Consider the following 24,709-nt stretch of genomic DNA (forward strand, 5'->3'; position numbering starts at 1 on the left):
AAAACTCTTTACAAAATAAGTATAGAGGAAAAACACTTCAACACAATAAAATCCATATATGAGAAATCCACAGCTAACATCATACCAAAACAGGAAAGCCTAAAAGCTGTTCTTTCAACATAAAGAACAAGACAAGGATGCCCACACTCACCACTTTTACAAAACATAGTATTGGAAGTCCTAGCTACAGTAATTAGGCAATAAAAAGAAATAAAATTCATCCAAATCAGAAAGGAAGAAGTAAAACTGTCACTATTTGCATATGAAATGAAACTATATATGAAAAATCCTAAAAACGGAACCAAAAACCTGTTAGAACTAACAAATGAATTAAGCAAAGTCACAAGATACAAAATCAACATACAGACATCTGTGGTATTTCTATATACTAATAACTAACTGTCAGAAATAGAAATTAAGAAAACCTCATTTACAATTGCAATTCAAAGAATAAAATATCTATGAATAATTAACCAAGGGGGTGAAAAACAAGTGCACCGAAAACTAAGACCCTGATCAAAGAAAGACACAAATAAATGGAAACATTTTCTATCTCATGGTTTAGAAAAATTAATATTATTGAAATTTCCATACTATGCAAAACAAAATACAGTTTCAATGTAATCCCTACCAAGTTTCAAATGGCCTACTTCACAGAAGTATAGCAAATATTTCTAAAATTTATAGGGAACCCAAAAGATCCCAGATAGGCAAAGCAATCTTACAAAAGAAGAATAAAGCTGGAGGTATCATGCTCTCTGGTTTCCCACTGCACTATAAAGCAACAAAAACAGTATGTTACTGGCACAGAAACAGACAAAGAGATCAATGGAACAGAACTGAGTCCCCAGAAATAAACCCACATACATATTGATAATTTGTGACAAAAGAATTGAGAACAAGCATGGGAGAAAGGACAGTCTCTTCAATAAATAGTGTTGGGAAAACTGGTCAGCCACATGCACAAGAATGAAACTAGAACAATATATTACACCATACACAAAAATGTACTCAAAATGGATTGAAGACCTGAAACCATAAAACTCCTAGAAGAAAATGAGCAGTAATCTCCTTAACATTGGTCTTAGCAGTGTTTTTGTGAATCAGACTCCAAAAGCAAGGGAAACAAAAGCAAAAATAAACAAATGGGACTACATTAAACTAAAAGCTTCTGAAGAGTGAAGAAACCCATTGTCAAAACACAATGGTACCCTACTGAATGGTAGAAGATATCTGCAAATCATATTCATACAACTCAATAACAACAACAATAAACAAAAAATCCATATTGAAAAATGGGCAGAGGATCTGAATAAAAATTTTTCCAAAGAAGACATATAGATGGCCAAGAGGCAGATGAATGATGTTCAACATTGCTAATTATTAGGGAAATGCAAATCAAAACCACAATTAGATATCACTTCATACCTGTTTGAATGGCTTTTATCAAAAAGATAAGAAATAACAAGTGTTGTAGTGGATGTGGAGAAAAGGGAACACTTATGTATCATTAGTGGGATGTAAATTGGTGCAGCCCCTATGGAAAACAGTATGAAGATTCCTCAAAATTTAAGAATAAAACTACCATATAATCAAGCTATTCTACTATGGGGTATTTATTCAAATTATTTCACTCATGCCTAAATAAAATCTAAACATAGCAAAACACAAACTCATAGATTCAAATAACACATCGATGGTTTTCAGAGGGGAAGGGGATTGAGGGGTAGGTGAAAGGGGTCAACTATAGGGTGATGGATGGTAGCTAGATTTTCTGAGGTGATCACTTTGTACCATATACAGATATTAAATTATAATGCATGTCTGAATATATATATATATATATGAAACACAATCCTGGAAGGTACACATTGAACTCTTGTAAATACACCCCACACAGGATGTAAATTAATCAAGGAATACAGGGTTAACAAGAGCCTCACGGTGGTCTGCCTCCATTCCCTCCATGGGAACTTCTGCCCTGAGCTTACAAAGTGAGTACAGAGTTTTCCTTCAGTAAGAGGGGAAAGGTTACAGGAAGAGTTTTGATGAACCAGATCAAGGCACACTCATGTGTGTCCAGATGTCAGGGTTTGTTTTTTCTCCATTGTTACAAAATCAGTATATCCCATTCAGTAATACCTACATTTCATTTTCCATCATCCCCTATTTTCACCCAGACCTTTGTCTAGATGGATTGCATACAAAAAGTAAAAAAAAAAATTTAAGGAGAAATATTTTTGTACAAAATACCCAGGAAAATGTATTTAGGAATTAGTCAGTACACAATCCTAACTTTTCAAATGCATGTTCATAATTTCCCACCATTTTCACCCTAATCATTTATCTGATGAGCAGCCTAGAAATGATCAGTTCCTTTCTGGGGACAACATCATGTAGCAGACCAATTTCTATATTAAGGTGTAAATAACAGGAAAAATGTGAAGGAAGTATAAGCTATCAATCCATTGCTGCAAACTACAACTAATCTGGAAGTCAACAGTAAACCAGCAGCAGTGAGACATCCCTCAGAAAGAGTTCAGAGTCACCTCTATCAGGAGTGGGTGAAGTCACATACCCTGTGGTGTGCTGTGCCCCCCTCAATTTACAGTTTGGTCAGGAATCATACATAAGGAATGCAATTAGTCTCTATGTCAGAAATATAGTTGTCATTAGCATTTCTATTTTAGATGATCATATCAGAGGACAAACTCTTTCCTGTGGGCATTCATATATGATCCAGACAGTTCATCCATCATCAATGATGCTTCTATATTCTATGGCCACACAGAGGGGTGTCCTAAATCTTAAACAGTTTCAGAGTTTGAGTTCTATTCATTGATTGTATATATTTCACCAGACTTCACTTTGGAACAGCTAGTGTTGAGGCTAAAACAGTTTCTCAGCAGACAGTATCAGATTTCAGCTCAAAGTCATCTAGACAATAAAGATCTGTGAACTCCAAGATTCAAAAACACAAAACAGTAGATTTCTTTTAGCAGCAGCAAAGTCAAGACAGACACTGCACAGGGCCAGATAGTTGGTTCTAGTCCAAGTGACAAGCAAGGCTTTCCTAAGTCCATTTTATCTTACCAGTCTTGAGGTTCAAATTGACCTGCTCAAAAATATGCACATCTGGTCAGAAAAATCATAAGGCCATAAGTGCCAGACATTTGATGTAACAAGTGCTCATTAGCGATTATAAGCTGCTCTTAAAAACTTCAACTACATCTAGAGTTTGTCTCTCTTTTTATGTTGTCTCCCCTTTTTTTTTTACTGCAGTTTCTGGAATTTATTGTGAAATGGCAATTTTTATAAATCTCTACCAAGCTTTTCTTAATTACTTGCATAGTTGTTGCTTCACATGAAAGAAACTTCCCCAAATTAAAATAAATAGAAATGTTTTGATCAACTATGAATGAAGACAGTTAAGTGTATTAAATAATGAATCTCCTCCCATGACACCTAAGGAAACAGAGAAAATAAGTAATTGGCTCAAGCAACACATTTTATCAAAGACTCAGATAGCCACAAATAATTATAAAAATTATCATTTATGAGGATTTGTTCTGTTTCCAATTTTCAAAGCATTTAAATTTCAAACTGTTCATGAGTGACAAAAAGCAGAGGAGTTTTTTGTCCCATTAACAGTTTTTATGTGATGCTTTCTCTGATCGGGATGATTCTTCTACCACTTATGATACTACAGGTGTTTAACATTTTACATCACTTTTATCATAGATACATATATAATAGCTACACAAAAAAAGAAAAACTAAAAAACCTTTTTCCCATCATTGGAAGTTTACTCAAACCCCTAGTAGCAAATTTAGAATATTCAGGGTTAACGTTATAGCTGCAGGGAGGTAATGTACTGGAATGTAAGGGGAGGAAGGCTGTTGAAACAACAGCACCTAGGTAAAGATATCGCTGAAGTATTCCCTCTGTTTTTTTTTTTTCTGGTTTATCTAAAGCTTTAATGGAGCCTAGAAAACTGATGTAAGCTTTTTTTCCCTTCCACTTGAAGGAGATGACAACATAAACTTTTGAATTTTTTTAGCCCATCCAGGGATTAAATTTGGGAATTTTGGGTTCTTTACAGCTCTCACATGGGGGAAATAACAAAAACCGAAAGCATCACCTGGTGTTCACTTTTTCCACCTACTACAGCCAGCAAGGTCAAAAGCAGCCAGGTGATCCAGTAAGCCAACTCTTGCAGGAACTTTTTAATTCTATAGGTATTTTACCTCTGACAATGTACAGTTTTTATTTCATGCTGTGATGATTCTTTAGCCATCCAAGCACCAAGTATTTATCATCCCTGCCCTTTCCTTTTGCCAAAAAAATACTTGCTTTCTCAATATTTCAGTGAGTCATCCTTATTTTAGTAAAACCCAATTCTGATGTTGCTGTGTCAGAGATATGAAGACAATCCCCAGATTTGAAGATTCTGTAGGAGTATTTACAGGGCTCAGCTTATTGTTGTGCTCATGGCTATGACATATTTCAGTGAAAATATACAAAGAAAAATCAGTAATCAGCAAAAGTGGATATGGCAAAGACCAAAGGGAAACAGATGCAGGGTTCCCAAAGTCCTTTTCCAGTAGAGTCACAGAGGGTGACTCCTTCAACAACGAATTATGACAATATGTATGAAATGTGTAGTACCAGGGAAGTTTATTAGAGATTCAATGCCTAGGGGTTTCATGAGAGCTAGCTATATAGATGTTTTCTGCTTAGCATGTAGAAAAATTCCATACTTTAACAAGGAAAGCAGATATTCAGCATAAACCATATTGTTTGTACAGTGAGTTTAGGCACAGTGAGCCACTCCTATTAGTTCTGAGAATATTAGGAGTCCTCAAAAGATCCAGGTTCCTATATGCCAAGAGCCAACTTTGAAAGAAGGCCTTTGTAAAAATAGCAGCCTCAGACCAGATATGTTAACTCTTCTGGACACCTGTCTTGTATCTACAATTTTTACACCCTTTGCTTTTAGGTATAATAGGAAGGCTGAGTAAAGAAAGAGACTAGAATGGTTCACTCTTGTCTCCTCCCCATACAATTTAAACCATTCTCTTTTTCTCCCAACATAAACTCCACCATCATATCTGAACTCATCCTATACCCTTTCTTTTCTCCCTCTCTTTGTCTTCTCTCTGTCTTTCTCTCCCTCTCTCTCTCACACACACAGATACACAGTATGCACACATATTTCATCAATGCAATGCAAAGGTATTAATGAAGAGGATTGTGCAATGAATTATGGAGCAAAGTTCATGTATTAAGTGAAATTAAATTAGAACCTCCTTCCAAATAAATTCAGGACATCAGTTTGCCTCTTACATATCTCTTAATTGTCCAACATCCTTACACCTAGACATCTTACATATGGCTGGAAAGCATTTCCAGCTTGAAATAAATTTTTTTGGAAATTAGATCGAGCTGAATGAAAAAAGAGTAAATTCTACACTTTGATTTCTTAACATTAATAATCTGCTGCAATACTAATTTCAAGAGTTTAGGGAAATGCAAAAGTACATACATTTTTCTAAGAAAAGATTGCTGGTATTAGAATTTTAGTTTCTGTTTCAGCATTCCTTGGGCTTTCAGTATCTTGCATTTATTTGATACACATTTAATATGCTTAATACTTATTTAAGATAATCAAAATTAAATCTAAACTAGATTGGTTGAATAAACTGGTCTATCCATACAATGTAATAGTGTATATTCATAAAATTATAATGTAAAAATAGTGTTGCCGAAATGGAGAGGCATTCACCATATATTGCTAAATGAGAAAAGTGAGTATAAACTATATATACACTCAACAAATATTTCTAGAGCCCTTACTAATTTCAATCATTGCTCTATGCTTTAAGGATACTGTCGTTACCAAAACAGAAAAAAAAATCCTTGTCTTAATATAGTTTACATTCTAATGAGAAGAGACATTAACCTTAATAAATAACCAATAAGTTACATAGTATAGTATTAGGTGATAGAGGCTATGAATAAAAAGGAAGCAGGGAAGAAAGATGGATAACGCTAAGGGAGGTTAGAAGTTTTGAATAGGGTGGTCAGTAAAAGCCTCAGTGAGAAGATAATATTCAAGGAAATACTTAAAGAAATGAAGAAGCTAGCCATGCAGATACATGTGAAAAGGGCACTCTAGGCCAAGGAAGCAGAAATTTCAAAGGCTAATGTAAATAAGTGAAGGGAGAATTACAGGACATAAAGTTAGTAAATTAATAGAAATTCAGACTTATATATAGGACCTTGTGGACTTTTGCAAGGTCTTTGGCTTTTACTCCAATAAGTGAACAATGGAAAGATTTTGACAAAGATATGGCATTATTTCCTTTATGTTATAATAGAATCACCTTTTTGATCCTTTGAGAATAGACTGTGAGAGGACAAGGATAGCCTCAAGTAGACTATGTAGAAGGCTATTTAGTGATCCAGATGAGAAATGATGAAGTCTTATACTGGACTGGTACAATTGGAGATGGTAAGAAGTGATCAGACTGGTCATGTGTTTTTAAAGTTATAGGCACAGGCTTTCCTGAGATTTGGATGTAGAATTTAATAAAAGAGAGAACTCAGGATAGTATCAAGAGTTTTGTCCCAGTCAAAAATATAAGGAATATTTACTGTTTTAATGTGATAGGAAAACAAATTTTTTGTCAGTGGATGGAAAAAGGCAACTTGGAGTTCAGACTTAAATACATTAACATTGAGATATCAATTCAACAGTTAAGAAGTATAAAATAGGTAGTAGTACATATGAATGAAATTTAGAAGAGTAGACTTGTCTTAAAAATACATTTAAGAGATTAAATAGATAATTGATCAACTGGTGCATAGATACCTCTGCATTATATTATCAAACGATTTATTGTAAAGAAGAATTCCAAGGAATGATTTATGGAATAATCCAAGGATAAGATGTTAGGGATGTGGAGAAGGACCAACAAAGGAAACTGAAAAGGAGTGGCCAGTGAGATAGGAGGAAAAAAATCCTAAGAGGGTGCATGATGCATGGGAAGTTGAGTGAAGCCAGCATTTCAAGGCAAATGAAGTGACCAGCTGTATTAAATGTGAATGATAGGTCAAGAAAGATAAGGGATAAGAATTCCCACTGAATTTGATAGTACAAAGATCACTGGTGAGCCTGATAAAAATATTTTAAATAGAATAGTGATGACAGAAGTTTGAGTGGAGTGTGGTTTAAGAATCTCATAGAAACATGGTAAAAAATTATTTCTAAATTTTTCCATTTTTCTTCTGAAAACTATAAAGAGTAGTAAGAATGGGGAAGCTCCCACAATCTAGATATCAAGTGAGACTAGAAGACAAACTGTAAAGATTTGTAGCAAAAATTTCCCAGTACCAGAAGAATCTCATGACTGACTGTGATGTGATGGTATGCTGATGCAACAAGGAAAAATGAGAGGAGAGAAAGTGCCATTAATGGTAAATGTAATCAAAGAAACCTGAAAAACTGCCCTGGCTTCTGGCCTTTTCCCTTCCAGAGTAATCATCTGTTCATAGCTTTTTCATAAAAATTGAAGTCATTCAAATGTCAAAGTGAGTTCTACTTCCAGTTACGATTAGAAGGTGGTATAGAATTCTTAGGCTAATTTTTATTACCCATCTTCCTTGTTCTATTCCACTTTAATGATTAAGTAACACTAGGTAAACTACAAAAGCACGTTTTTAAAAAAATCTGTTAATTGATAATGCAAACCAACCTATGTGAGTTAATTTCCAAAGAAAGCTAAACTCTTCCAAGGTGAAGCAAGACCCCCAAGTAATTTAAACTCTGAAGGTATATATGATGGAGGAGTGTATTAATATCTATTGCTCTGTAACAAATTACTCCAAACTTGGTGGCTTTAAAAAACAAACATTTATAATCTCACAATTCATGTGGATTATAAATCCAGGAGTGGCTTATTGGGGTGTTTCTAGTTCAGTTTCTCTCATGAGGTTGCAGTCAAGTTGTCACCCAGGGCTACATTGGGGAGAGTCTGCTTCCATGTTCCCTCAAGAACCTTTCCATAGTTTGTCTGAATGGTTTTTTTTTTCTTTTTCTTTTCAAATCAGGGATTTTATTTTTTTCAGGTAAACTCCCAGAAGTGGTTTACTGGGTCATATTTTTTTTTAAATTTTAGGTTTTTTTTTTTTGTATCATTAATCTACAATTACAGAAAGAACATTATGTTTACTAGGTTCCCCCCTTCACCAAGTCCCCCCACATACCCCTTCACAGTCACTGTCCATCTGTGCAGTAAGATGCTGTAAAATCACTACACAGCAGATGACTTTTCTCTTCCCAGAATTGTCTTACATCATAGCAGCTGGATTCTAAAGACATGTACCCAATAAGAAGCTGCATCCTTTTTATAACCTACTCTAAAAGTGACATAGCATCAATTTTCCCACAATTTAGTTACCAGAAGTAAGTCACAAATTCCAAGACACTCTCAAAAGGAGGCAATTAAGTTATATTTTTGGAGGGTAGGAGTGTCAAAGAATTTGTGGACATATCTTCCAAACCACTGGAAGGAGTGAACCCCCCAAAATACCAGGCATTCTCAGAATAAAGATAAACTAACTGAAATTTTAATAGTGCATCTGGACTAGCAGGACACATAGGAAACCAGAGGAGCTTCAGATAGAAAAGAAGTCCTTGCCACTCTATAATTCTTTTGCAAGGAGATTTATCCAAGTACATATAGCTTTTGCAGTATGGGTAGGGCAAGAGGGCAGAGAGATGAAAAATCTGGTGCCACAGAAGGCCACACTAGGAGCTAGAGATCAGATAGAAATCACTGTCAGCAGACAAACTTGGTAGTTGGGTTGCAAAACACGGAGACCTCCAAAGTCTCATGGATTCTTACATACCAAGCCCTGCTGGAGGGAAGAGTGTGATCCTGCTCTTAAAACATTTGAAACCAATGTTGAACTAAATCTAATGAAAGCTGATCCAATCCAGATACCAATTAATCCCAGATGAAGATAAATAAATTAATCCTTCACCCTAGCAGTTTAACAGAGAAAAGGGAGGGACCTCCGAATTCTAGGGGAAAACATTAGTCTCTAATTTTCTTTCAGATACAATTGTATAAGTTTCCAGAATGTAATAAAAAATTGTAAATGAAGAAACATAAAAATGAGAATGTTAGCAAGATTAAAATGGGAAGAGTAGATATACCAAAAAGTCAGATTTTGAAGTTAAGTAATTTTAAAATCATAAATGTATTAAATAGTTTAGAGGAAAAGATTAACTCAATGGGTTGAAAAGGAATTGGCAGACATTTTTTCCATACAGTCAATAGTTTAGGTTTGGTAGGCTATGTTGCATATTTCTTATTTTTTGCATTCCTTAAAAAGTATAAATGCAATTCATAGCATGCAGGCCAAACAAAAACAGGCCATAGTTTGCAAATTCCTGGGTTAAAGGATGGGAAGTTTAATAAGAAAAATGGAAAATACTTTTTAAAAACTTATCAAGTGGAAATTCTAGAACCAAAATATACAAAATTTGAAATGAAGAGTTAAAGGGGCTTTATCACATATTAATAACCACAGCAGATAAAAGAGTGTTAAAGAAATAAAAAAGCAAATCAGTAGGAATTTTCTGAAGAGAAGTACAAAAAGGAAGAAAGAATGAAAAATAAAAGTTGAGAAAAGTATCAGAGACCTGTGTGGAAAATATCAAATGTTATAACATGCATTTAATTGGAGATCTGAAAATATAGAATACAGAAAATAGGACCAAAAATAATATTTGAAGAGACAAAAGACTGAGGAATTTCAACCAGTTGTGGACAATATCATGCCAAAGATCAAAGAAACCTACCAAACACCAAGCAGGATACTAAAAAAAAAGAAAATCACACCTAGACAAATGACAGTCAAATCGCTAAAAGCCAAAGATAAAGATAGAGTATTTTAAAAGGAAAAGTGAATATAGTACATTCACAGAATAACAATAAGACTTACATCTAATTTCTTATCAAAGCAAGTCAAAGCCAGAAAGAATGGAACAACACTTTACCTTCCTGCAGGGGAGACAAAATGGTCAATCCAGAATTCTGTACCCTTGAAATTATCATTCAAAGAGAAAAGTGGAGTAAATAACATCATCAAAATGGTGTAATAGGAGTTTTCTACCTCCTTCCCCTCAAGAACACTGATTTTGACAACCACCAACAGAAGATAGTTCCTTTGTGGAAGTCTGGGAGTCCAGTGAAACAGTTCCAGCATATCTTTGAAACAAAAATGTCCAAAATTGGAGGAACTGAAGAGACAAAGAGGTATGGTGTTCATAAGCTTCACCTGTGTCTCTGCACCTTCAAGGCAGCACAGCTTAATGCTGAGAGAATTTTCCAGCCCACAGTTTCTCCCAAAGTGGAAATTTAGAGTATGTAAGTGCCCAGCTTCCCCAGCTGTGCAAAATGTTACCACAGATCCACTTCTTTTTTTGCCACATCCAGAATACTGAGGTTTGCTACACAACTGAGGGTTGCAAGAGGCTGCAAGAAAAGCAATCAGGACTCTCAGAGGAGATTGAAGGGAGGCAGACCCTGTTAACTGCATTGTGGATGCTTAGCAGGAAGCCCACCCATGAACTACTGGGGACATTTCACCTGCAGATCCCCACAACTGGGCCATGGGTACCCACAATGCACATGTACCCCACCCGGCCCCCATTTCCAGCTCCATAGGAGCACCCATGAGGGTAGTAAGAGTGAACCTTTCAAGACAGTTAGTACACATGTACAGAAAGCTGGCTCAACTCTGCAAGAGTGGGAGAAAGCACCCAAATTAGTGAATTTAACACTGCTGTAGGGAAAGCAAATGGGTGCTATGAGCACCCAAGTAGAATTTGTAGGATTGAAAGAAGGCATACAATCTTAAAAATTCGCTCCCAAGAGTGAACAAGAAGTGAGGAGTGGTTGCAGCCATAGGAAAAGTCAGAGAAACCCTCAGAATCCCTAGCAGGGCTCACTGCCAAAGGTATTTCTCTCTGGAAGTCAGTCAGTAAAGACTGGAGATGGTGACTCCCCTTTTTAATGCAGAGACAGCAACTCACGACTTCATGGAACATGAAAAAATCAAGGAAATATGGCACCACCAAAGAAGCACAATAATTTTCCAGCAATGCATACCAAAGAAATGAAGATCTTAAATTTTCCAATGAAGAATTCAAAAGAGCTGTTTTAAGGAAGCTCAGTGAACTGCAAGAAAACACAGAAAGATACTCAAAAGAAATCAGGAAAACAATACACAAATAAAATAAGTTTAACAAAGAAATAAAAAGCATAAAAAATAATCAAATAGAAACTCTGAAGATGAATAATATAATGAATGAAATAAAAAATGCAATAGAGAATATCAACAGCAGATGCTCTGTGAAGTTCAAGTCAGATCATTTGAAATGATCCACTCAATGGAGAACAAAGAAAAATAATGTAAAAGAGTGAAGAAATCCTATGTGTACTAAGGGGTACTATTATGAGAAACAATCTACACATTATAGGAGTCCCAAAAGAAGAGAGGGAGAAGGGGTAGAAAGTTTATTTAAAAAAAGAATGGCTGAGATTTTCCCATTTGCAGAAGAGTTTTGAACAACCAAGTTCATGCAGTTAATAGGGTCACCACAAAATTTTAACCCAAACAGATCTTCTCTAAGACACATCATAATAAACCTTTCTAAAGTCAAAGACAAGGAGAGAATTTTTAAAGGGAGGAGTTCATCACTACTCTATCTGCTTTACAAGATATGTTTTAAGGAGTTCTTCAAAGTGAAATGAAAGAACACAAATTAACAACACAAAAACATATGAAAATACAAAACACACTGGTAAACATGAGTATATAGTCATGTCCAAAATACTCCAATATGGTATTATGGGGGTTTGATCCCTAAATTCTATCATAAAGAGGAAAGGACAAAGTATTAAAATAACTATAGCTATAACAAATTGTTAAAGTATACAAAATAAAAATCATGTAAACTCTGATAGCAAAACCAAATTGTGGGAGGGGAGAGTAAAAGGGAAGAATTTTTGTATTCAATTTAAGTTATTATCAGGTTAAAATAGATTTATATTTATAAGATGTTGTATGTAAGCCTCATGGTAATCACAAAACAATATATCTAAAGCTGATATACAAAAGATAACGAAAAGGGAATTAAAGCATACTACTACAGAAAACCATGAATTCACAAAGACAGGAAGAGAAGAAAATGACAAAGGAACTACAAAATATTCAGAATACAATAAAATGGTATTAGTAATTACTAATACTTATAATTAGTAAATGTAAATGGATTAAATTATCCAATCATAAGGTTTAAAGTGGCTGAACTGATTGAAGAACAAGATTCAACTACACGTTGCCTACAAGAGATTCACATTAGCCTTTAGGGTACAAATATACTGAAATGAGAAAGGATGGAATAGTATATTGCATGCAAATGGAAACCAAAAGAGAGCAGGAGTAGCTATGTTCACATAAGACAAAATAGACTTTGAGTGTCAAACAGTAAAAGGAGACAAAATGGTCATTATATAATGATAAAGGGATCAATTCTTAATAAGGATATAACAACTATAGAGATGTATGCACCCAACATTAGAGATCCAAAATATATTAATAAAATATTAACAGAACTGAAGGGAGAAATATGCAACAATACTATAATAGGGGATTTCAGCACTCCGCTTTCAATAATGGATAGATCATTCATAAATAAAATAAATAAGGAAACATTGGACTGAACTATACTTTAGACTAAATAGACCTATGGGACAAACAAAACACTCTTGAACAACCAACAGATCAAAGAACAATCTTATGTAAAATTAAGAAATATCTTGAAACAACCCCCCCCAAAAGGAACCACAATATGCCAAAATGTATAGGATGTTTCAAAAAAAGTTCTGAGAAAGAAGTTTATAGTGACAACTGTATGTTAATAAAAAGAACTTAAATTAACAACCTAACTTTAAAACTAAGGAAGCTAGGAAAAGAAAAAAAAATGAATTAAGCCTGAAGTTAGTAGAAGGAAGGAAATAACAAAGATCAGAGGAGAATAAATGAAAGGATACCAAAAAAAATAATTGAAAAAAAATCAGTGGAACAAAGAAGTGACTTTTTGAAAAGAAAAACAAAATTGGCAAATCTTTATCTAGATTCATGAAAAAAGAGAATACTCAAATAAATAAAATCACAAATGGAAGAGGACACATTATAACCAGTACCACAGAAATACAGTGGATCATTAGAGACTACTATTAATAATTGCATGCTAACAAATTGGATAACCTAGAAGAAAGGGATAAGTTCCTAGAGACATGCAACCTACCAAGAATTAATCAGAAGGAAATAGAAAATATGAATAGACTGATAATGAGTAAGGAGATTGAATCAGTAATTAAAAACCTCCAACAACCAGATAGCTTCACTGATGTATCCTACCAAATTTTAAAGAATAATTAACACCAGTCTTTTTCAAGTGTTTCCAGAAATGTGAAGAGGAAGGAACATTTCCAAACTCATTATACAGGGTCAGCATTGCCCTGATACCAAGCCAGATAAGGACATTATAATAAAAGAAGATTGTAGACGTAGACCAATATCTCTGGTGAATGAAGATATAAAAATCATAAAGATACCAGTAAAATGATTTCAACAACACCTTAAGGGGAATATACATCATGACCACTTGGGATGTATTCCTTAGTTGCAAGGATATCTCAATATACACAAATCAATGAACATGATACACCATATTAATAGAATGATAAACATCATATGATCATCTAAATAGATGCAAAAAAAGCATCTGACAAGATACATGTTTTCATGATTTTAAAAAACTAAAAAAATGAGAATAAAAAGAACATACCTTAACATAATATAAGACATATACACAAATCCACACCTAACATTATACTTAATGGTGATAGGTTAAAAGCTATGTCGCCAAGATCAGATACAAGAAAAGTGTTCTCATTTTCACCACTCCTATTTGAAATAGGAAATCTTAACCCAGAGCAATTAAGCAAGGAAAATAAATACAAGCCATCAAAATCAGAAAGGAAGAAATAAAATTGTATCTATTAACATATGATATGGTCTCAAATATAGAAAATCCTAAAGACACCACAAAAAACTGTTAGAACTAATAAAAATTTCAGTAGAGTAACAGGATATAAAACCAACGTACAAAAAGCAGTTATATCTCTGTACACCAACAATGAACTATCTAGAAAAAGATAAAGAAAACAATCCCATTTATAATAGTATCAAAAACAAAATATTTAGAAATAAATTTAACCAAGTGAAAATTGTGTACACTGAAAACTATAAGACATTGGTGAAAGAATTTGAAGAAGACAAATGAATTAAAATATATTCTGTATTCATGGATGGAAGAATTAATACTGTTAAAATGTCCATGCTACTTAAAACCATTTATAGATTCAACATAATCCCTGTCAAACTTCCAGTGGCATTTTTTTCATAAATAGATGTATGGAATAGAAGACCCTGAGTAACCCAAACAATTTTAAAAGAAGAGAACAAAACTGGAGGCATCACGCTTCCTAATTTCAAACTATATTACCAGAAAATGTAATCAAAGCAGTACCGTACTGCCATAAAAATAAAGACATGTAGCACTGGAGTAGAATCAAGAACCCAGAAAAATAAATGAATGCATATATGTTCAACTTATGTTTGGCAGGGAACCACAAATACTCAATGGATAAAGGAAAGTCTCTCCAATAAATGGTTTAGGGAAAATTTGATGTTTTCATGAAAAAAAAATGAATTTGGACCCTGTCTTATGCCTATCACAAAAATTAACTCAAAATGGATTAAAGACTTAAAAGTGAGACCTGAAAACACAAACTCCTAGAAGAAAATTTAGTAAAAAAACTTCTTGACATTGGTCTTGGCAATGATTTTGTGGATATGACACCAAAAGCAAAATTAAATATGTGGGACTACATCAAACTAAAAAGCTTTTGTACAGAAAAAGAAACATTCAGCAATATGAAAAGGCTACAACCTACATAATGCAAGAAAACATTTGCAAACCATGTCTGTTAAGGGGTTAATAACCAAAATATATAAGAAATCACATGGTCAATAGCAGAAAACAAAACAACCCTATTAAAAATAGGCAGACTGAATACACTTTTTTTCCAAAGATATACAAATGGTATAAACAGGTACATGGAAAGGTGCTCAAGATTACTCATCAGGGTATTGCAAATCCAAACCACAATGAGTATCAATCACCTCACACCTGTTAGAATGTCTATCATCAAAAACACGAAATAACAAGTGTTACTGAGGATGATGAATGTGTTAACTAACCTTTTAGTAGGGATCGTTCAGCATTACACAACCACATCAAATCAGTACATAGTGCACCTTAAACTACACAACATTGTATGTCAATTATATCTCAATAGAGCTGGATTAAAAAATGAAGGTTAATAAAGGACATTGTTCATGCAGAAAAATATCTAAGAGAAAATATCACCAGTTTACAGACACTACCAAAAAACACTCAAAATAGTTATTCAGGATTAACAGAAATGATCCCAGATAGATGTTCCTATCTAGATATTATTTTTCCTTGTTTGTATTCATTTTTTGATTGGTATTACTTTTTTGGTATCATTAATATACAGTCATATGAGCAAGATTGTGGTTACTACATTCCCCCCATTATCAAGTCTCCACCACATACCCCATTACAGTCACTGTCCATCAGCATAGTAAGATGCTGTAGAGTCACTATTTGTATTCTCTGTGCTATACTGCCTTCCCTGTTCCCACACACACACACATTATGTGTGCTAATCATAATGCCCCTTTTCCCCTTCTCCCTCCCTTCCCACCCACCATTCCCAGTCCCATTCCCTTTGACAACTGTTAGTCCATTCTTGGGTTCTTTGAGTCAGCTGCTGTTTTGTTCCTTCGGTTTTTGCTTTGTTGTTATGCTCCACAGATGAGTGAAATCATTTGGTACTTGTCTTTCTCCACCTGGCTTATTTCACTGAGCATAATACACTCTAGCTCCATCCATGTTGTTGCAAATAGTAGGATTTCTTTTCTTCTTATCGCTGAATTACATTCCATTCTGTATACGTAGCACATCTTCTTTATCCATTCATCTACTACTGATGGACACTTAGGTTGCTTCCATTTCTTGGGTATTGTAAATAGTGCTGCAATAAACATAGGGGTGCATCTGTCTTTTTCAAACTGGACTGCTGCATTCTTAGGGTAAATTCCTAGAAGTGGAATTCCTGGGTCAAATGGTATGTCTATTTTTAGTTTATTGAGGAACCTTCATACTGCTTTTCCACAATGGTTGAACTAGTTTACATTCCCACTGGCAGTGTAGGAGGGTTCCCATTTCTCTGCATCCTCACCGGCATTTGTTGTTCCTAGTCTTTTCTAAATTGGCCATCCTTACTGGTGTGAGGTGATATCTCATTGTGGTTTTAATTGGCATTTCCTTGATAATTAGCGATGTGGAGGATCTTTTCATTTGCCTGTTGACCATCTGAATTTCTTCTTCGGAGAAGTGTCTGTTCGTATCCTATGCCCATTTTTTAATAGGGTTATTTGCTTTTTGGTTGTTGAGGCATGTGTGTTCTTTATATATTTTGGATGTTTACCCCTTGTCATGTATGTCATTCACAAATATATTCTCCCAAAATGTATGATGCATTTTTGTTCTGCTGATGATGTCCTTTGCTGTACAGAAGCTTTTTAGCATGATTTAGTCCCATTTCTACACTTTTGCTTTTGTTTCCCTTGCCCAAGGAGATGCATTCAGGAAAAAGTTGCTCATGTTTATATTCAGGAGATTTTTGCCTATGTTTTCTTTTAAGAATTTTATGGTTTCATGACTTATATTGAGGTCTTTGATCCATTTTGAGTTTACTTTTGTGTATGGGGTTAGACAATAATCCAGTTTCATTCTTTTGCATGTAGCTGTCCAGTTTTTCCAGAATCAGTTGTTGAAGAGACTGTCATTTCCCCATTGTATATCCATGGCTCTTTATCATATTTTAATTGACCATATATGCTTGGGTTTATATCTGGGTTCTCTAGTCTGTTCCTTTCATCTATGGGTCTGTTCTTGTGCCAGTACCAAATTGTCTTGATTACTGTGGCTTTGTAGCAGAGCTTGAAGTTGAGGAGCGTAATATAACCCGCTTTATTCTACCTTTTCAGGACTGCTTTGACTATTCAGGGTCTTTTGTAGTTCCATGTGAATTTTTGAACTATTTGTTCCAGTTCACTGAAGAATGCTGTTGGTCTTTTGATAGGGATTGCATTGAATTTGTAGATTGCTTTAGGTAGGATGGCCATTTTGACAATACAAATTCTTCCTATCCATGAGCACAGGCTGTGTTTCCATTTATTGGTATCTTCTTTAATTTCTCTCATGAGTGTCTTGTAGTTTTCAGAGAATAGGTTTTTCACTTCCTTGGTTAGGTTTATAAATAGGTATTTTATTCTTTTGGATGCAGTTGTGAATGGAATTGTTTTCCTGACTTCCCTTTTTGCCAGTTCATCGTTACTGTATAGGAAGGCAACAGATTTCTGTGTAGTAATTTTTTATCCTGCAACTTTACTGAATTCAGATAGTAGATCTAGTAGTTTTGGAGTGAATTCTTTATGGTTTTTTATGTACAACATCATGTCATTTGCAAACAGGGACAGCTTAACTTCTTCCTTGCCAATCTGGATGCCTTTTATTTCTTTGTGTTGTCTGATTCCCATATCTAGGACCTCCAGAACTATGCTGAATAAAAGTGAAGAGAGTTGGCATCCTTCTCTTGTTCTTGATCTAAAATGAAAGCTTTCAGCATCTTGCGGTTAAGTATAATGTTGGGTGTTTGTCATATATGGCCTTTATTATGTTGAGGTACTTGCCCTCTATAGCCATTTGGTTGAGAGTTTTTATCATGAATTGGTGTTGAATTTGTCAAATGCTTTTTTGGCATGTATGGAGATGATCATGTGGATTTTGTCCATCTTTTTGTTGATATGGTGGATGATGTTGATGGATTTTCAAATGTTGTACCGCATCCCTGGAATAAATACTACTTGATCATGATGGATGATCTTATATTTTAAAAATATATGGAGCACTTCACAAATTTGCATGTCATCCTTGCGCAGGAGCCATGCTAATCTTCTCTGTATCATTCCAATTTTAGTAAATGTGCTGCTGAAGTGAGCCTGATGGATGATCTTTCTGATAAATTTTTGAATTTGGTTTGCTAATATTTTGTTGAGTATTTTTGCATCTATGTTCATCAGGGATATTGATCTGTAATTTTCTTTTCCTGTTGTGTTTTTGACTGGTTTTGGTATTAAGGTGATTCTGGCCTCATAGAATAAGTTTGGGAATGTTCCCTCCTCTTCTACTTTTGGAAAACTTTAAGGAGGATGGGTATTATATCTTCACTACATGTTTGATAAAATTTAGCAATGAAACCATCTGGATGAAGGGGTTTGTTCTTAGGTAGTTTTTTTATTACCAATTTAATTTCCTTGCTGGTAATTGGTCTATTCAGATTTTCTGTTTCTTCTTGGGTCAGCCTTGGAAGGTTGTATTTTTCTAGAAAGTTGTCCATTTCTTCTAGGTTATCCTGTTTGTTCGCATATAATTTTTCATAGTATTCTCTCATAATTCTTTGTAATTCTGTGGTGTCCATAATGATTTTTCCTTTCTCATTTCTGATTTTGTTTATGTGAGTAGACTCTTTTTTTCTTGATAAATCTGGCTAGGGTTTTATGTATTTTTTTTCATTTTCTCAAAGAACCACCTCTTGGTTTTCATTGATTCTTTCTATTGTTTTATTCTTCTTGATTTTATTTATTTCTTCTCTAATCTTTATTATGTTCCTCCTTCTACTGTCTTTGGGTCACATTTGTTCTTCTTTTTTCTAGTTTTGTTAACTGTGAGTTTAGGCTGTTCATTTGGGATTGTTCCTCTTTTCTGAGGTAGGCCTGTATTGCAATATACTTCCCTCATAGCATAGCCTTAGCTGCATCCCACATATTTTGTGATATTGAATTATTGTTGTCATTTGTCTCCATATATTGCTTGATCTCTGTTTTTATTTGGTCATTGATCCATTTATTATTTAGGAGCATGTTATTAAGCCTCCATGTGTTTGTGGGCTTTTTCATTTTCTTTGTGTAATTTATTTCTAGTTTCATACCTCTGGGATATGAGAAGCTGGTTGGTATAATTTCAATCCTTCTATATATACTGAGGCTCTTTTTTTGGCCTAGTAAATCATCTATTCTTGAAAATGTTTCATTTGCACTTGAGAAAATTGTGTATCCTCTTACTTTTGGATGGAGTGTTCTGTAGATGTTCATTAAATCCATCTGTTCTACTATGTTGTTCAGTGCTTCTGTCTCCTTTCTTATTTTCTGTCTGGTTGATATGCCCTTTGGATTGAGTGGTGTGTTGAAGTCTCCTAAAATGAATGCATTGCATTCTATTTCCTGCTTTAATTCTGTTAGTATTTGTTTCACATTTGTAGTGCTCCTCTGTTGGGTTCATAGATATTTATAATAGTTATATCCTCTTGTTGGACTGACCCCTTTATCATTATTTAATGTCCTTCTTTGCCTCTTGTTACTTTTTTTTAAGTCTATTTTGTCAGATACAATTACTGCAACTACTGCTTTTTTCTCCCTGTTAGTTGCATAAAATATCATTTTCATTCTTTATATGTCTTTGGATTTGAAGTGACTCTCTTTTAGGAAGCATATAGACAGATTTTTTTTTATTCACTCAGTGACTCTTTATCTTTTGACTGGTGCATTCAGACCATTTGTTTTAGGTGATTACTGATAGGTATGTACTTATTGCCATTACAGACTTTAGTTTCATGTTTACCAAACATTCAAGGGTAACTTCCTTACTATCTACGAGACTAACAACTCACATAGCATGCTTTTATGAACACAATGCAAAGGTTCTTTTTTTCCTCCTCCTTAGTTCTTTATATATTAGGTGTCATATTCTGTACTCTTTGTCTATACCTTGACTGACTTCGGGGGTAGTTTATTTCATTTTGCCTCTGCTTAGTAATTAATTGTTCTACTTTCTTTACTGTTCCTTTAATTACCCCTGGTGTCAGCTGTTCAGCCTTAGGAACACTTCCTTCTATCACAGTCCCTCCAAAATACAGTGTAGAGATGGTTTCTGCGAGCTAAATTCTCCTAACTTTTGGGGCAGTTGATTTTATTTTTTTGCCTTTAGTTAGTATTTGGTTGGTCTGCTTTCTTTGCTGTGATTTTATTTTCTCTGGTGACATATATTTAGCCTTAGGAGTGCTTCTATCTGGAGCAGTCCCTCTAAAATACCCTGTAGAGGTGGTTTGTGGGAGGCAGATTCCCTCAACTCTTGCTTGTAAGGGAATTGTTTAATCCCTCCTTCATATTTAAATAATAATTGTGCTGGATACATTATTCTTGGTTCAAGGCCCCGCTGCTTCATTGCATTAAATATATCATGCCATTCTCTTCTGGCCTGTAAGGTTTCCTGTTGAGAAGTCTGATGATAGCCTGATGGGTTTTCCTTTGTAGGTGACCTTTTTTCTCTCTCTGACTGCCTTTAATATTCTGTCCTTGTCCTTGATCTTTGCCATTTTAATTATTATGTGTCTTGGTGTTGTCCTCCTTGGGTCCCTTCTGTTGGGAATTCTGTGTGCTTCCGTGGTCTGATTGTCTATTTCCTCCCCCAGTTTAGGGAAGTTTTCAGCAATTATTTCTTCAAATACCCTTTCTATCCCTTTTTCTCTATCTTCTTCTGATACCCCTGTAACACAGATATTATTCCATTTGGATTGGTCACACAGTTCTCTTAATATTGTTTCACTCCTGGAGATCCTTTTATCTCTCTCTGCATCAGCTTCTCTGCATTCCTGTTCTCTGATTTCTATTCCATTAATGGCCTCTTGCATCTCATCCATTCTGCTTTTAAGTCCTTCCAGAGACTGTTTTATTTCTGTATTCTCCCTCCCAACTTTATCCGTTAGCTCTTGTATTTTTCTCTGCAGCTCCATCAGCATGGTTATGACCTTTATTTTGAATTCTTTTTCAGGAAGATTGGTTAAATCTATCTCCCCAGGCTCCTTCTCAGGGGGTGTCTCTGTTATTTTGGTCTTGATCAAATTCTTCTGCCTTTTCATGGTGATAGAGGTAGTCGTGGGCAGTTGGTGTGTGTGTCAGCTGGGAGAACAAAGTCTGTTCCTGCTTGCCTATCACCTTCTTCTCCTGTGAGAATGGCGACCCCTAGCAGCTTGTGCTGGGCAGCTGCGCACTGACGGGACCTCTAAGTCTGGCCTGGGTGGCCGCAGAGGTGGCTCTGCATGGCTGCTGTGGGCATGGCCAGCCTCAGGCTGCTGCTCTGCTATGGCAGGGCCACGCCAGAGGGGGAACGGGTGGGAGGTTGTTTATCACCGTGAGGGGCCTCAGAGGTGTGCTGCTGCCCAGGGGGTTAGGGCAAACGGAGTTCTCCGCGATTCCCAGCTGCTGTGCTGAGTGTGCCAGGACACTTCCGTCCAGCTGTGAGGCTCCTGTCCCTTTAAGACCTTCAAAAAGCACACGCTTTTCTTTTGTCTCTGGGGAGCCAGCTGCAGGGAACCACTTGCAGATTTTACTTTTCCGTTTCCCTAGTATCCAGCACACCATGCACTGTGTGTCTGAGCTCCCAGTGCTGATGACAAGGGCTGGGTATTCAGCAGTCCTGGTCTCCCTCTCCCTCCCCACTCTGACTCCTCTCCTTCCACCGGGGAGCTGGAGTGAGGAGTGTGCTCAGATCCCGCCAGGCCCTGGCTTGTATCTTGCCCCCATTGTGAGGCACTGGGTTCTTGCAGATGTAGATGTAGCCTGGCTGTTGTACTTTATCATCTGGTCTCTCTTTTAGGAATAGTTGTATTTGTTGTATTTTCAAAAATATGTATGGTTATAGGAGGAGATTTCTGCTGCCCTACTCACACCGCCATCTTGCCTGGCCACCTAAATTCTCTTAGCTTTTGCTTATCTGGAAATTGTTTAATCCCTCCTTCAAATTTAAATGATAAACTTGCTGGGTAGAGTATTCTTGTTCCAAGTCCCTTCAGTTTCTTTTCAATAAATATATCATGTGACTACCTTCTGGCCTGTAAGGTTTCTGTTGATAAGTCTGATGATAGCCTGATGGGTTTTCCTTTGTATGTGATCCTTTTTCTCTCTCTGTCTGCTTTTAATAGTCTGTCTTTATCCTTGATCTTTGCCATTTTAATTATTATATGTCTTGGTTTTGTCCTCCTCAGGTCCATTGTGTTGGGACATCTGTGCACCTCCATGGCCTGAGAGACTATCTCCTTCCCCAGACTGGGGAAATCTTCAGCAATTACCTCCTCAAAGACACTTTCTCTCCCTTTTTCTCTCTCTTCTTCTTCTGGTACCCCTATAATGTGAATATTGGTCCATTTGGATTTGTCACACATTTCTTTTATTATTCTTTATCTCTAAGATTGTATTTTCTCTCTGTGCCTCAGCTATTTTTTTCCAGTTCTCTAATTTCTATTTCATTTACTGTGTCCTGTACCTCATCTACTCTGCTTTTCAATCCATCCCTGTATGTTTCATTTCAGATAATATATTTTTTAATGTTTCTATCTGGTTGTAGAGGTCCTCCCTGACATCTTGAATATTTTTCTGTAGCTCCTTGAGCATGATTATGATTTTTATTTTGAAATATTTATTAAGAGGTAGATTGGTGATTTCAGTTTCACTTAGCCCTCTTTCTGGTGTTTGAGGGATGTTAGCTTATACCAGATTATTTTGCCTTTTCAGTTTTCTAATGATTACTATGGAATAATAACTTTGTGTAGGTAGCACTCTCTAGTGACCAGAAGCTCTACTCTGTGAAGCTGCCCAACACCTGAAGCAGTGCTAAGGGTCGCAGATAAGCAATGCCAGTGCCTGCTGGGAGGAAAGAATTTTTCCTTCTTCCTGGCTGCAGGGCCTGCCTCCACTCCTGGGGCCAGTGATCACATGGGGAGGAGCCTCTGCGTTATGCCCTCATAGCTGCCATAGGCAGGGCCACACTCCAACTGGCCTGGTGCAATGCCAATGGCGGCAGGTTTGTTATCTGGTGCCAGCCGGGAGGAAGGATCAGCAGGCTGTTTATCACAGTCAGGAGCCTTGGTACTGCATTGCCAGCAAGAGGAGTTGACCAACTGAAGGTCCTGAAGGTTCCCAACTTGCTGGGCTATGTGTGCTAGGTTGATTTTGTCCACCTGTCCTTTCTCCTGAACAGCAAGCTCTGTGTAATACTTGCCTTTTTAGCAGCTCTCTCACTGTTGGGAAGTCTTTCAAAGTTCCCATCTTTCCTTTGTCCTAGAGTGGCCATTGGAAAGCAGTATGGAGGTTCCTCAAAAAGCTCAAAATAGAAATACCATTTGACCCAAGAATTCCATCTCTAGGAATTTACCCAAAGAATGCAGCAGCCCAGTTTGGAAAAGACATACGCACCCTTATGTGTATCACAGCACTATTTAAAATAGCCAAGAAATGGAAACAACCTAAGTGTCCATCAGTAGATGAATGGATAAAGAAGATGTGGTACATATGCAGAATGGAATATTATTCAGCCATAAGAAGAAAAAAATCCTACCATTTGCAAAAGCGTGCATGGAGCTAGAGGGTATTATGCCCAGTGAAATAAGCCAGGCAGAGAAAGACAAGTATCAAATCATTTTACTCATATATGGAGTATAAGAATAAAGAAAAATACTGAAGGAACAAAACAGCAGCAGAGTCACAGAACCCGAGAATGGACTAACAGTTTCCAAAGGGAAAGGGACTGGGGAGGATGGGTGGGAACAGAGGGATAAGGGGGAAAAAGGGGCATTCCAATTAGCACACATAATGTAGGGGGTTAGGGCATGGGCAAGGCAGTACAACACAGAGAAGACAAGTAGTGATTCTATATCATCTTACTATACTAATGGACAGTGTCTGTAATGGGGTATGTGGTGGGGATTTGATAATGGGGGGAGTACAGTAACCATACTGTTGCTCATGTAATTTTCATTAATGATACCAAAATTTTTAAAATTGATTATTATGAATAGTCTAATGTGGCAACTCTAGAAGTCAAATTCTCCAATTTCCCTCTAGTTTGTTGATTATGGTTTCTGTGGGGTTTTATTATTTGAGTGTTTAGTGACTTCTAAATTATATTTGGAAATTCTGTATTTTTTTTCATGTGTGACTACTGAATACAGTGTTCCATTAACTTAGTGCTCATTTCTTGTTTTGACAGAGTTTCCATAAAAGCCTGGAATGAAGGTGGGGATGGGAAACCTCTCTTAATCTTTACCAATTGACTCTGCATTAGATACTCCTTAAAAATTTAGTCATATCATTTACAATTCTGCTTTAGTATTCACTCCCTGCTTATGTAGGGATTGAAGGTTAACTAAAGGTGAAAACTTAAGTTCTCTTCAAGGAATTTTGGGTGAATGGACAAATAGAAAAACAGAATTGAAAATTTCATTAAAATGACTCAAAAAGATATTTGACTAAGGAGAAGAAAGAATCAGCACACTTGAAGATAGACCAGTAGAGATTA

At 35.9% G+C, this 24,709-nt stretch overlaps 1 protein-coding gene and 1 non-coding gene across 2 annotated transcripts in view; one reads left to right on the forward strand and one right to left on the reverse strand.

Annotated features, from left to right (window-relative positions):
* LOC118922483 (uncharacterized) overlaps positions 1-24,709 on the forward strand; it is a 97,561-nt gene that overhangs the window by 55,329 nt on the left and 17,523 nt on the right.
* LOC118922497 (U6 spliceosomal RNA) lies at positions 18,196-18,300 on the reverse strand. The gene has a single exon (XR_005028793.2). It is a non-coding gene; the product is annotated as a U6 spliceosomal RNA (small nuclear RNA).

Source organism: Manis pentadactyla, chromosome X (assembly GCF_030020395.1).
Source record: "Manis pentadactyla isolate mManPen7 chromosome X, mManPen7.hap1, whole genome shotgun sequence".
Taxonomy (NCBI): domain Eukaryota; kingdom Metazoa; phylum Chordata; class Mammalia; order Pholidota; family Manidae; genus Manis; species Manis pentadactyla.